We start from the raw sequence: 13,401 nt of genomic DNA on the forward strand, positions 1-13,401 counted from the left end.
AGCCAGTGCTTAATCACCGTATTTTAATAGCTCACTTGGTCGTTGATCTACACCAGTTGCTTTGTTGTTCTTCAGTCGACCGATCTCCTCGTCAACTTCTTGAAGATCAGGGGCCGGTAGCCTGTCATCTTCTGCGCGTGCTCCAAGGTCTGTTGCCGTGCCACCTTCGTTTTCTGCTGCTTCACCATTGAGGTGCTCGTCATAGTAATGCTTCCGCCTCTCAATTTTATGGAGTGACCATTTTACGGATGTTGTTGATCTTCCGGACGACGGTCCCATGGCTATCTAGGTACATGTTTAAGGCGGTAGTTCACTCTGTAAATTTCAAAAATATTTTTTTTTTGGCTTGTCTGGAATGACTACTTTGACATAGACTTGACCGCAAGTCCGCAAGTGACATCGTTCCAAAGTTATAGGCCGATTAGTGGACTCGTGTCCAGACGCTCTAAGCGCGCTCAGATGAGTGCTCAGAGTACCCGCCCGTTAGTTCCAACTTTAAACGCGATTATCTCTAAACGATGTTTTCAAAATTGACGGGCGTTGTATTTTAGAAACGGCTCATTCGATATAAACGGCGATTAAATTTTCGAGATAAGTACCTTTTTTTCTAGTCTTGTACGTAGCCGATTTTCAAAAAAATCAAAAATTGATTTTTGGTGCAAGCTTTTATCTCCAATTTGAGGGTACAAAAACGGACTGTTTTTTTTCAAAACGTCGCCAAATTTTTATTTTTCAACCAAATCAAAAACGGCTACGTACAAGACTGGGTCATCTATCAGAGAATAACCACAAAAAAATTCGTTGTTCCAGCTCCAGTGGTGTGACCGCCAGATGTCCCGCCCCGTGACGACTCAGACGGGAGGTCTCCTGGGGAACCTGGTGCAGCGGCTACAGGAGACATCCAATCGCACCAAAAAAAAAAATCTTAATTAAAGAGGACATTTCAATTGACAAAACCATGCATTTCCTTTTTTGAATTGATCGTTATTTACCATGAAAAAAAAAAATCGTGAAAATGACCTATTTTTCATGCCGCCAGAGTGGACTACCCCCTTAAGTCACGACCACAAATTCATTCTTATATCACAGTTCGAAATGTTTTTGGAAAAAAAACTGCGGAGCTCTAGGATCAGTTTCATTGATTGACCTCGTTTACTGATGTTCTGGACTTACCAGAGGATGGCCCCATGGCCATTTGGGTCCATGTTTGTGTTTTGACCCCAAATTATTTCTTATATCGCAGTTCCACATGCTTTCGAAAAAACCGTAGAACTCTAGGATCAGTTTCGATGTTCTAGATCTTGCGGAGGACGGTCCCATGGCCTTCTAGGTACATGTTTATGTCACGACCGCAAATTAATTTATACATGACAGTTCCAAGTGTTTTCGAAAAAAAAACCGTGGAGCTCTAGGAATAGTTCCATACATTGACCACTTTTAAGGATTTTTCGGATCTTCCGGAGGACGATCCGATGACCATCTGGGTCCATGTTTATGTCACGATCCCAATAATCTGAATAATCTTTGCAGATAGCTGCATGCTTTAGAAAATCTTTAAATTGCCAGTTACACATTTCATCAATCACCTCTGTTATGTATAAAACGTGCTGTTCATTGATTTTCCTGTAAAGTTTCCCATGTAACCCTCCCCAACAACAGCAGCAGCGTGTTATTTATGTTCTATTATGCTTTCCCAGGAACAACTTTGCTTGTAAATTCTACACACGTTTCATTTCTATAAAATACACTACCAATAGTGGGGTCAGTTCAGCTGCAAAACTTTCAAGACTATACCTCTGCCACACTTTTCTCCGCTGAACTATTTCACCAACCACGGTCCATCTAAAGGCACCGTCGTTGGCTGCTGGCCTCGACCATAAAGTCCACCCCCTGATGCCCTGGGACCGGAAGCAGCATTTTAACATGTCCAACCAACTAACCGACCACTCCACTGTGTTCACTCGCCAGCACACTCGCTGCAAGACAAGCAGGAGTGAGAGAATGTAGTGTACAATGGTTTGCTTTAAGTGCTGCATTTATGTCGGAAGTGGTTTGCAACAATTTATTTTATCCCCAAAAAACCGTTTCGAAGCAAACCACTGACCGCCGCTGCTGCTGCTCCGAGTGACCAGCAACCAACCACTCGCCTATGGGGTTGTGTTGTATGAGTTCAAATATATATGGCAAATATGTGACAAAGAGAGGGTCAGAGAAAAAGACGAAACTTTTCAACTTTTCCTTGTAGCCGGTGTGTAGCTACATATGTTCAAAAAGGGTTGTTGGATGACATACATCTCGGGACCACGAATCGATCGGATGTTTTTCTTTTTTCCGTTGCGGGTGGAAGTAAAGTAAACATTGACTGTTTCGATAGAACGGAAATTGGCGGCCGTTCAAAGAAGAACGAAGAAGTAGGAAGGAACCGAATCAATTTCACTGTTGATCTAATAGCTACTCAATACAGTTGAACAACTTTGTTGGCTACTTTTAAATTAAAAGCAATCTTCCATGTCATTGGACAATCACGTGCAACCTGTTTCAGTGCATTGTCACGGCATTTATCCATTTTACGATCGATTTAATAAGAAGACTTTTTTACGACTGACCTTACTCTGCTCACCCTTATGGCGTCATAAACTGTTCATCGCCGATCTCATTATTAAATCACCCCTTGGATGCACATTTTGAAATTGCACTTTGCTACAGATTGCCATTTCCTCGGAGAACCACTACTTTTATTAAAAGCAAGAAACTTGCTGGACCGACGACGGTACCCATCCGAAAATCTGCCACTATTACTGCTGCTGTAAAGCTTAATTCACCCTTAAATTCACTTTTAAATGCTCCTCGGAGAAAGAGCGCGAGAGTGCGGGCGTAAAATCTCGGCCACAGCCACACCAAGTAATCAACTTTCAAGCTGGTGGTTCACTTGAACCAAGTTGATCCGCACCTCGTGGTGATACTTTCTCTCGTTCGCACCCACTCGACAAAATTTGAAGGAAAGTCAAAAAATGTGCTTGTGTTCTGTAGCTCAGTCATCCTACCTGAGCTGCGAAAAGGGAAAAGAACAGACCGTTAAATGTGAAAGGAAAACAAACCACTTATTAAATTTTTCTCCACTTCCCAGAGTGGCCCCCGGCAAATGTGTACGTTCGTATTGGATTGGATGTGGATGGTTTGGCTTCTCGGAAAATGGAACATACTTTTGAACGATAGAGCGTCGAGAATGGGAACAACTTTTTCAATGGTGTAAACATGGACTCTGTGGGGAAAATGGTCGAGCCTCTCTTTCCTGTTGTTGGTCGGATTCGAGGAATGGAAGTATGGAAAATTGAAAAACACAGTTGAAATGGATAAGGTCTATACAGTTATCAGCTTTTCGGTCGGTAAATACTGTTTGTTGTTGGTTTTCCGTGAAAATGGAATTTTGATTCAAAATGTTTCCCATCGACGAAAGTATAAGCTTGGAGCCTAAAAGCTTTAAACTATCCCTTCCTCGAACCGATGTAAATAAATATCAAAACTGTATTTGTCGTCAACAGAAGTCAAATTAAATATTAACTGTTCGTGAAAAATGGGGTTGGTACACCATAACAGATTCTAATGAAACTTTGGACTACTTCCAGGGAAGGACACGTCAACTCAGAAGCAGCATCCCTGTTGTAATTTAACGCATTATGGCAGCGGTTCTCCTTGATTTGATTTCCGTCGATCTTGTTTTCCGTGCTGAGCACCAATGCTACCGACGCCAGGAAGGCAGCTCCCACACCTGGACCCTACCTATCGACTCATCAACTCATGAACCGGGGACTAATGGCTTTACTTCCCTGTTATGTGATCAGAGATGTTATGCCTCAGAACATCCCGACGGCGCCGACTGGGATTGAATCCTGGCCTGCTGGGGTGAGAGGCAATCACGCTTACCACTACAACACCGGCACCGCTGGCAGCGGTTCTCAAAACTTTGTTGACTGCGACCCACCAGTATGGAATACAGATGTTGTAAGGCCAAAATTACATCGCAAACACCGAAATGCCTTTAAATTGATTAAAAACTACAAGGGACTATGGGGTTATACGCAATGGTGACTTAGGACTACGTGGTCTTATATAATAAATGTTATTTGTTAACTGCAGCAGGAGCTTGTGTTTTGTGTAGGAATAGGAATTTGAGCGGGGTTCTCTATGTTGATACTCTTTAGTATGACTACCCAACAAACAATTTGAGCTGTTTAAAAGCCGAATAAGCAATTTTTTAGTTGAACACGCACATTTTTGCCTGAACAAGCTCTTATTCAACTTTCGATGTTTGATGGGTATGATTGTCCTGAAAAGAACCTTTTGATATGAATTTTAGTTGGGAAATTGTCAGAAATTTAACTCTTTTCGAAAATCTTGGTGGTCCTGAAAAGGGCCTATGGTAGCACAAGCTTAAAGCCTTTGGAAGATGATGATGACGTGTAGGCAGCTGGATCAGCAAATCGGACCGGACAATCCCATATTCTTCGGTTCAATGATTGGGCACTCCCAAGAGTCTCGGCTCGTCTGCTGCTGACCAGGGGTTGAACTGCTGTCTGCGACAGGTTGGAAGCAACCTGATCTATACAAGGTGTGGAGATCCAGCCCTGACGTATGTGTTGGTAGAGGGGAAAATGTAAACTTTGCGGGAGACGATGGTCATAACACTCCAAAGCAAATTTGCGAAATAAGAAGTAAAACAAATCCTAGATATTTTTGCATGATGATTTTGCTTGATTATATTATTTTGTAAAGTCGCCGGGAAATATCAGCTGGCGATTTGTTTTTTATCATAACTCTTTACTTGACAGGCAAAAACTCACTAACAGGCTGCTTTTTCATGGTATACAGTGTGATAATTCGATAATCAATCAATTATCTCAACATTACGTGGCGTCGTAAATTTTGGTAACATACATACATCCTATGATCCATATTAAATTTCCTATGTGGGCGCCGATCAAAACCAACGTTATTACGTCACTACAAGGGTGATTGAGTGAACGAAAGAAACGAATCGTGCGAAGCGGAATGAAAGCCGAGTGCACCAATACATTCAGGCCTACAATTCCACACTTTGTATAGACCAGGTTGGGTTGGAAGGCCGCAGAATATCAGTGTCCACCCAGCTAAAGCTCCTCCCCTTTTTAGTTTTTCTCGTTAAACTCCTTCTCTGAACAAGTTGGTAAATCTTAGCCTTTAGCAGAAAGACGCTTATCACTTTTTTCGGCGAGTTTATGATCCTGTTTCACGTCATGGTTCTTCTCTATGCCTGTTCAAATAAATTAGTTCTTTTATATATTTTCTCTACTGCCCCAAATCAAACGAGTAGAAATAAGAAGGGATGTGGGTTACGCGCTCGAATAATTGAAAATTCGATAAATATTAACCATTAATCGTTAATCGAATAATTTTAGGCATCCCTGAAAAATAGTGTATTTTCATGTTTGTTGGTGGTCCTTCAAAAATGTTGAAAAGTAGAATTGTAACCCAAGAACCAAAAGCGTTTCGATGCAGGTTTTCATTGCTACGCTTCATTGCTACGCTTCATTGCTACGCTCTTCTATCATCCAGAACAACAAACGTATCAATGAATGTGTTTGCCGTCCAGTTAGGGTAATTGATTCTGGTTGGACCTATCCAAAAACTGATGATGGTTGGACCTATTTTTCCAAGCGCTAGTTTAGTCAATCTTCGCTAATTTTTTTTTCAAAGTTCACTTTACTATCATGAAAAACTCATTTTCTTCAATTTGCATAGGTGTTTTGTTGAAAAAAACTTCAAAACAATTGAGTTTCAATGTGTTTTCAAAACAGTTCATTTTCCACGCATTAGCTCGTCATTATGCCTTACTTTCAATCATACAAAAAAGGAATACTTTTTACATTTATTTTTATTTTCATGCAGTAAAATACTGCTTTAAGGTGTAAACAACACGTTAATACGCCATTTATCTATTGGTTGCACTGAAATGTTTGAATAATTACGAAATTCGAATAGATAAATATGATCATGGTTGGACCTACGCATGATGATGGTTGGACCTATGTATTTCGTAAGACGGCCGCTAGGTGCGCTTCGGTTTGTCTACATCCTTCACGCGCAGCTGATTTGAAATTCGATTTCGTTTTGGCCGAGTGATCAGTTTCTTTGATTGAAAAAATGGCTAAAGAAAAGAGTTATACGGTCGAAAATCTTCAAGAGGCTGTTCTTTTAGTAAGAAATAAATCACTTACCGCGTACCAGGCACCGAAAAGGTACAATATTCCGAAAACGACACTTCACGCAAAAATTAAGGGAAGCCACGGCAAGAAATATGGAAGGGAAATAGTGTTGAGTGTTGATTTGGAGAACCAGTTAGGGGATTGAGTTTGTATGTGCGCTACTTCTGGCAGTCCCAAGACGACCAAAAAGATCTTGGAAGCTGCTAAAGACCTTGCGTCACTAGTTGGGCGTAAATTTAAAGGAGGAATTCCATCGTCAGGTTGGCTGAAAGGGTAACCACCGATTTCTGAACTACCACGAAAGCACCGAAAGAATCTGTTAATATGAATTTGCATTAAGCACTTCTCATACACCTTCTGTGTGAGAATTAACTTGAAATAAAATGTTAACAAACTAAAAATTGCTAACCGGGGCCCAAGGTTTATAAGTGCAACAGCTGTACGAAGAACTTTGTACATCTGAACAATCTGAAGGCGCACATCTACGTGGAACATGACAACAATAACCCGTTCAAGTGCAAACTGTGTCCCATTTCGTCCAAGACGAATGAGATCCTGGTGATGTACATTGTATTACATTCTCAGCACAACACGGCAACTTAAGGGTTGTGCAATCGATGGCGCGTGAAACGTGTAGCTCGCATCAACTACGGGAAGTTTATCAACCACAAACCACAAAATTGTTTTCCTCAAGATTTGATTATAGCGGCTGATATAAACAAATCTTAAGGAAAACAATCTCATCCTAAAAAGGAATTTTTTCTCTTGCCTTAATATATATACATGTAGCACATGAAATTAAATTGAACAAACAAACTGCATTACTACACAAAACAGATGAAACTGTATCGAAATATTAAACAGTCAAAAAAGAAGAGATGAAAGCATAAATCGGAACCGACTGGAACCGAACCATTGACGTCGAGAGATTACGGATCTCGTGTGTTGACCACTCGTCTTTCAACTCTTAAGCAAATAAAATGGCTATAGGCGTATAAGAGCTACGTTATGATAAACGAAAATCTTTCATAAGTCGCGCCTTTGAAACTCATATTTATCATTTATAACTCGAGTCTTATGAAATTCTTAAGTCTATTTGCCTCAGTGTACTGCAAGCTGCGATATCGCCGCTCAGAATTATGATTGGGTGATCTTTGATCGATCTTTGGAAGATCTTTTTCATCCTGGTTTCCGATTTTTTGGATCGATTCTTTGTCCACGAAAAGATCGAAAAAATCGATCTCTTCTTGTTTTTAAATTTTGTAATTGTATTGACATCGAAAAAACGACTTACTATCACCCCATACTAAGTGGTAAATTTAACGAACATACACACTTAGAAAAATTCATATAAATTTAAGTGCTTTGAGACTGACATATACGAGCGTCAATTTTGACATAAAATTGAGTCATAATAGACGTGAAATTCAGCTCAATCAATCGTACTTTTCAGTCTGGGAGCACTTAATTTTACATGACATGTTTGATTACGTCTCATCCTTTATGTCAAAGATGGATTCCACCACGTGTAAAATTGGGTATTTCTAAGTGTGTAGCCTCAATGACGTAACTAGTTACGTTTCCGATATTTACGAATACAGCAACATTTGAAGGTTTTCGCTACCTTCCTCTTGAGCTCATTGCTCCTCACCGTCAGGACAACATTTATTTGAATATTATAAAGGAAATAAATTCTTGGGGTATCAACGTAAACAAGCGTTTAGGCCATTCTAAAGAGACTTGATTGGGTAAAGAGGCGACATCTTATTCATTTTACATGCCTTCTGCACTATTGGAATAACTTTTTCTATAAATTTGACAATTTTGACATGTTGTCTTTTTATAAATTCAGCCTCTTTAGTCCATTCTATATGCAAGATGGTCCGAAAGTGAGGATAACAATAACAAACCAACATTTTTGGCTAGAGGAGGATAGCCTAGTAAGGATAGCAAACTAAGCACTTGAAAATGGGATTATGCAAGTGTGCAAGTTATAAATGTCAGAAAGGTCAATTAAAATAAAAACCATAAGATCAATCTACCAAAGATCGATATTTTGGTACCGATTTAACCAGTGGATCGATTCTAGAGCTAAATATAAGATCGATCTTTCTCTGAAGATCGCCCTATCCTACTCGGAATATATTGTGTGTTTCTTTAGCTTATATTGAATATATAAGCTAAAGAAACTCACAGATTGAGTTTCATGATTTTTGCTTTACACCCGAACGCAACCGAGCTTCCATAACGGCTGGCAGCAGTCGCTTCGTGTCTGTTATCGGTGAGGAGAGCATTTATGAGATGGATAATAACTAGGTAGGTCATGACTTTTCATACACATTTCCTGACAGTTGGTGAAATGTCATTTGGATTCAAGCTGCTGCACGGGTAAGTTGGACATTGATTAGCTGCGTCGTGGGTGATTAACCCATAATTAATATCGGCGGATTTTCACATTTCTGGCGATTCTGCCAGGAGACGAACCTGAAATCTTGAAGACCCCCGTTAGGTAATAAATGGGCAAATCACCCACTTACAAGGAAAATAGGATAAGAACGCGACCGGGACGACCGTTCTGAATGCGAGGACGGATTTGCAAAAATCGTCTCCTCGTCGTGGCAAAGCCACAGGAGAGAACGCGACCGTCCCGGCCGTTCTGATAAAACGAGTGAGGACGGATTTGAAAAAAAATGTCTCCTCGTGGATGCACTGCCACGGGATAAGAACGCGACCGGGACGGCCGTTCTGAGAAAACGAGTGAGTCCTTCTTAATGCTGCTAACAGAATTGTGAAGGTAATCACACCGGAGGTAACGGAGCCCTCGACGGAGCCAATCTGAATCACGGTTTTTATAAACGCGATCGGAACCGCCAGCAGGGGATAAGTTTGCAATTCCGGCAAAACCAAGTAAGGATGAAAGTTATGAACGAACAACAAGCAAATACAAAGAGAAGGTAGCAATCAAACGTTGGCAACCGGTATCTAGATCCTATAGATACGCATGTGCATGCTGCTGGAAATTATTTGATGGATGATGAGGATAAACGGATTGAAAGTAAATAGTTGAGAGCCGTGAGAATGAAGAAGAGCAGCACTATTTGTTTTTGAGTTGTTAATGAACAATCTCAGTGATTTCCTGGATCTCCTGTTTATTTATTAGGGTGTTAAAAAGTTCAAAACCATGGACGCAGTCGATTAACTCTCTCACCAAAATATGTTTAGCAAAATTAGATGAATTCAGAACCAAAAAGTTAAGGCTAACATTAGAAAAAAACTGAAGGTCTATTGCTGCTTCTACTATCTCCAGTGGGAATTTTAGGTCAAACCCTTCTTGATTTCTAGGTTGTAGCATTGATAATGTAGAGGTACATTTTCCACTTGCCGGGTGGGTCATAAGTACAGGTTTCGGCAAACGTCTACCAGAACAAGACACGGTAAAGAAATTTCTTGTCCTGGATGGGCAGCTTCTGCCATCACTCACCCTTCTCCTTCTCGTGGAGGAGTTGAACTTAATGGTTGGCAACGGTCAACGTATACTGGCTAACAGTTCCAGCAGTGGCCGACGATCTCGCGCTTCCCAATCTTCTCATCGTTAAAGCAAGAGGAACGAATGTTGTACATACAAAGAAAAACTCACATTCGTGTTATTTGATGCTCGTTTTACTTTTTACCAGGACAGGCACAGTGATTATCCTCGTATATACTATGCAATATACACAGTAATAGCTCGTTTAACCATCCATTGGCAATGTAAACAAACAATCTCAAAAGTCATAACTGCAGGGTTGCCAAACTCATGGGATACTGCAATTGACAGCTTGATTGTCACACTTTGGCACATTCGACCCAACGCTTGCCACAGTTTTCGGCACAGACAATGTTCTCGGTACAGATTGAGGTGTGCAGAGTTGAATACCCCTTGCATATGATAGTTATTTGATAATTTTCTTTTTGCTCGAATGTTATTCTACCATTTGTGTTGTGTGAGAGAGACGACGGTAGAGCATGAGTGTACAAACAGACTGTCGCGCACTACAACGAAGCAAGTGTAGTAAAAAACGTAAACCGTTTTTTTAGATCAAAAACCCTACTGGTGGTTCAACACATTTTATCGGAACATAACTACAAAATATTGTTTTCTCTGTTTACGCTAAAAAAATATATGGAAATAAAATCAACTCTCCATACATTTTTTTTATAATAACATTATGCCAATAGAAACGTTGGTGGTGCCATAATATTAGTGAAATTAAAACTGACAGCATTCAGTGATTCATTACACTAGTTTACAAAACAACATAAAAAGTGTGAATTTTAGTGGTTGACCAACGTTTCTAATGCAAAATCCTACGCTGAATTCAATGCCGTGGTCAGAAAAAATTAAAGTAGAGCCATTTTTGAGATATACAAAAATTTTGATTTTTTGAATTTTGGACAAAAGTACGATTACTAAAATGTCAATATCTTTAGAACTAGTGCACCAATTTTAAATTTTTTTTATGTAAGTGAAGCTTAATAAATTTGCTATCGTTCACTAGAATATTATGTCTTAATTAAAAATTTAATTTTGAAGTCATTTAAAAATTTACAGCATTTTTTTTAATTTTTCCTGCGAATTTTCCATAAAAATCTTGTTTTAATCAACATTTTTTAATGGGATAAAAAGATTCAAAAAATCATTCCATAGTTTATTCTTAAAGTGCATTAAAAACTGGAGAAAATGAGCTTTTAATGGATGAAATCGGTTGGAAATTGTCGAAGTTATGAATTTTTTTGTAATATCATGGAAATTGAATGTTCCAAGATTGGCCGTTGTCCGGCTCCTAGGTTCATGCACCACTTCCAGTAAGCCTTTCTGCGGACGTGTACGCATACGGTGCATTTCACTAACACTACCAGCTGTCACGCAAAATTAAATGGGATATTTTCAACAATATTATTTACGCTTGTGTTTGTGAGACCACTCGGCGAGAACCTAACGCAACCAACTCAATTTGACAGCTTTCTTTCTTTAACATTGCTTAACGATGTATACGACAAAACGTGAATTATTCAAGTGTAAAAATGATCCTCAAAAGTTTTGTTACGCGTGTGGCAACTATATATATTTACAAAATCGGTCAATTTCACTGCTTCGTTGCAAACTGCATACAGGCTTTATTTTAAAATTGATCCTGGAGACTTTGACGAACCGTGGATTCCAAAAGTATTATGTAGTTCGTGCAAAACGTGCTTGGCTAGGTGGATGTCAGGCGCAAGGTAAATTGATTTTTTGAATAACTATCATATAAACAATTTATGTACAGCATGGTAGTGCTTTGTTCTTTTCTGATCGACATTATCTTACTTCATCTATTTTTGATAAGTGTTAATGTCTTACTAACTAATTCACTTATTTGTTATCTGTCAGTCGCTATTTGTCCTTTGACATGCCCACCATATGGCGTCGACCGTTTTGTCATGCAACGGATTGTTATTTCTGCTTGACAAAAGTTAAGCAACAAGGACGTCACAAAACAGTTGAGTATCCACAAGTGGCTTCTATGACAAAACCTGTTCCACATTCAAGTTCGGTCCCGTATCCTGTTTATCCAAAGCGGAAACGAGCGCCCTCTGTTGAATCGACCGTTACAAAAAGTGAGGAGGAATTCAAGGAGGAATGCGAGGAAGACTTCGAGGTGGAATTGGAAAGAAACCCAAAACTGTTTACACAATCCGAATTTAATGATTTGGTGCGAGATCTCGACTTATCGAAGGAGAAATCCGAATTGCTGGCATCACGCTTGAAAGAACACAACATGCTGAGCAAGGAGGTCAAAATTTCTTGTCACAGGAATCGTCACAAGAAATTTGACAAATATTATTCTACAAAGGACAAGGCATGTTTTTGCCATGACGTAAACGGCTTGTTTGAAGAGTTTTGTGAGCCATATGATCCAGCTGAATGGCGTTTATTCATCGATAGCAGCAAGTTGAGCTTGAAAGCCGTTTTACTGTATCAAGGGAATGAGAAACCTTCTATTCCATTAGCTCATGCCGTTAATATGAAGGAAACGTATGAACCAATGGCTCTATTGCTCAATTTGATAAATTACAATCAACACAATTGGAAAATTTGTTCCGATCTTAAAGTGGTTGCCATGTTGACTGGATTGCAACAGGGATACACAAAATATATGTGTTTTTTGTGTAAATGGGACAGTCGAGCTCATAAGGAACACTACGTCCGAAAAGATTGGCCAAAACGGGATAATTTCACAATTGGTAAAGACAACGTTAAAAATGATACTCTTGTGGTAAAAGAACGCATAATACTTCCACCACTACATATAAAACTTGGGCTATTCAAAAATTTCGTCAAAGCGTTGCAAAAATAAGGGCCGGCATTCCAGTACTTGAAATCAGTATTTCCAAATTTATCTGACGCAAAGATAAAGGAAGGTGTATTTGTTGGCCCACAGATCAAAAAACTGCTCAATGATTCCGCATTCAATACAGTTTTGACACCAGATGAGGAAGAAGCGTGGAAATTGTTCCAGCGTGTTGTCACAACCTTTTTAGGAAATTTCAGAAGCCCAGATTATGAGGAAGCCGTCGATGAATTGCTCAAAAATTATGAGAAAATAGGTATAAATCAAAAATATTGTGTTTGTTACATATAATTAATTTCAAATCCTTTTATTTCACTGAACACAGGTGTGAATATGTCTTTGAAGATACATTTCCTACATTCTCACATGGATTTTTTCCCGGAAAATCTTGGTGACGAGAGTGATGAGCACGGCGAACGTTTTCACCAACAAATGAAGATGATGGAACGTCGTTAACAAGGGTTTTGGGATGAAGCAATGATGGGTGACTATTGTTGGTTTCTGATTCGAGAAACAAGTTCAAAACATCGAAGACAAAGTCATTCGATTCTCAATCATTTTTAATAAAATCTAAATAAATTTCTATTGTATGAACTCGGTTTTAAATCCTGATATGCCTTAATCAAATTGATATGCAGAGAAAAGAATCTCCCATGAAAACTTTACATGCGATTTGGATGCTTACAACGACACCTAGAAAAGGAACTCTAAAGCTGTTGTATTTCAATCGGAATGCTCATAACTTCGACAATTTCCAACCGATTTCATCCATTAAAGGCTCATTTTCT

The 13,401-nt window shown here is 39.3% G+C and overlaps 2 protein-coding genes across 2 annotated transcripts in view; both read right to left on the minus strand.

The window, feature by feature from the left end:
- The window catches only part of LOC135706346 (pancreatic lipase-related protein 2-like), a 113,309-nt gene extending 108,314 nt beyond the window's left edge, over positions 1-4,995 (minus strand). The window contains exon 1 of the mRNA XM_065227964.1: positions 4,990-4,995. The gene's annotated coding sequence lies outside the window, so the exon portion shown is untranslated. The remainder of the gene's footprint in view (positions 1-4,989) is intronic.
- Positions 1-13,401, minus strand: part of LOC135706325 (uncharacterized) — a 447,494-nt gene that overhangs the window by 64,585 nt on the left and 369,508 nt on the right. The gene's annotated exons all lie outside the window — the stretch shown is intronic.

This window comes from Ochlerotatus camptorhynchus, unplaced genomic scaffold (assembly GCF_037179485.1).
Source record: "Ochlerotatus camptorhynchus isolate MF236.1 unplaced genomic scaffold, CSIRO-AGI_Acam_v1.1 ptg000277l, whole genome shotgun sequence".
In the NCBI taxonomy this organism is placed as follows: domain Eukaryota; kingdom Metazoa; phylum Arthropoda; class Insecta; order Diptera; family Culicidae; genus Ochlerotatus; species Ochlerotatus camptorhynchus.